The following is a 1432-nucleotide window of genomic DNA, read 5'->3' as shown; positions in this document are numbered from 1 at the left end:
TGTGTGAGTGCGCGCGTGCGTGTGTGATTCTCCATTATCTTTGAACTCCGCAGAGAAAATGGGGCAACGTCATAAAACTAGGAGGATGAGACTTCTATTAGGTATATTTACTTTTATGATACCCCAACACTTGACACAAACATCATACATACCTTTAGCAGCAAAAAGTTTCCATACGAAAGTAAGGCTATCAAAACTGAACTTACATTGTCTTTTTAATTTCTTATCACTGCATAAGTATTTCTAATTAGTTATTTAATGTTCACTACATTAAATATGTTAATGCTAACCTAACTCATGTTTGCATCTGCATGATTAGTGTTACAGAAATTCTAACAACGTTGACCCAAGTTTTCAAAATTTTGGTGGAGTTTATAGTCGACTGTGTCTGTTATGGTATATAAGTAAAGACACCCCCGAAAAAAAAAATGGACTGCAGAAACAAAAAGCGGATTAAAGAAGTAAAACAGTATTTGTTTAAACTTATCAATAACTTTTGACTTTCTTTGTGATTTTAGGAGTTAAAAATTAAACATAAGAAAAATCGGGATGAGTCAATTACTATTGAAGAGGCTGCAAGACGCAACGAAAAATTTAGAAAAAATAAGTGAGTAAATGAGTTGAAATCGAACCGGTGAGTGTGTTAAGTAATAAGGCGCTAAAAGAGAATGACTCTTTCCGGACACAATAAAATAAGAAAAATCACCAAATACAAGTTTCCTTATTTTATAAAGGCAGTTATACATAACATTGCAGGTCAGAAATAATGTGCTTTGTTTGATGTGTATATATATATATATATCCTTGTTTCTTTCTGTGTTCCTTTCTGTTGAAGAGCGTAGGCTCGAAACGTTTTAAAGACTTTCTCTATTCCCGAGCGTTATACTAATACATCCATTTGTTGTTTACACCACCTGTCTTCGTCTGTTGTTTTTTCGTGAATTCTCCCACCCTCCCTATATATATATATATATATATATGTAACATCGTCATAATTTTTTTTTACGTCCACTTTTTCACGCTAGCAAGGAATCCATTGAGGCAGATATTACCCTTTATATCGCCAACTTTCATTTGCTTTCAAGCAAAGTAATATTTTCTCATCACTGGGCATGCACGGTTTCTTGGAAGACTTAACACAGATAACACTGCTCGTATAACGGTGGTATTCGTTTACAACTGCCATATGGTATGCAGACGAGAAGACACAAACACGTAGACACAGTCATACATGCACGCATATATACATACACGCATGCACACACACACACACACAACACACACACATCGTTAGTAACGATATATATATATGTGTGTGTGTGTGTGTGTGTGTGTGTGTGTGTGTGTGTGTGTGTGCATGCATATCGTTAGTAAATCATAAATACGAAAAAGTTATAGAGCAGTAGAGTATAGAGAAAAAGATAGATAATAT

The sequence above is a fragment of the Octopus bimaculoides genome, chromosome 1, assembly GCF_001194135.2.
Source record: "Octopus bimaculoides isolate UCB-OBI-ISO-001 chromosome 1, ASM119413v2, whole genome shotgun sequence".
Taxonomy (NCBI): domain Eukaryota; kingdom Metazoa; phylum Mollusca; class Cephalopoda; order Octopoda; family Octopodidae; genus Octopus; species Octopus bimaculoides.
Note: the sequence above shows the minus strand (reverse complement) of the source record.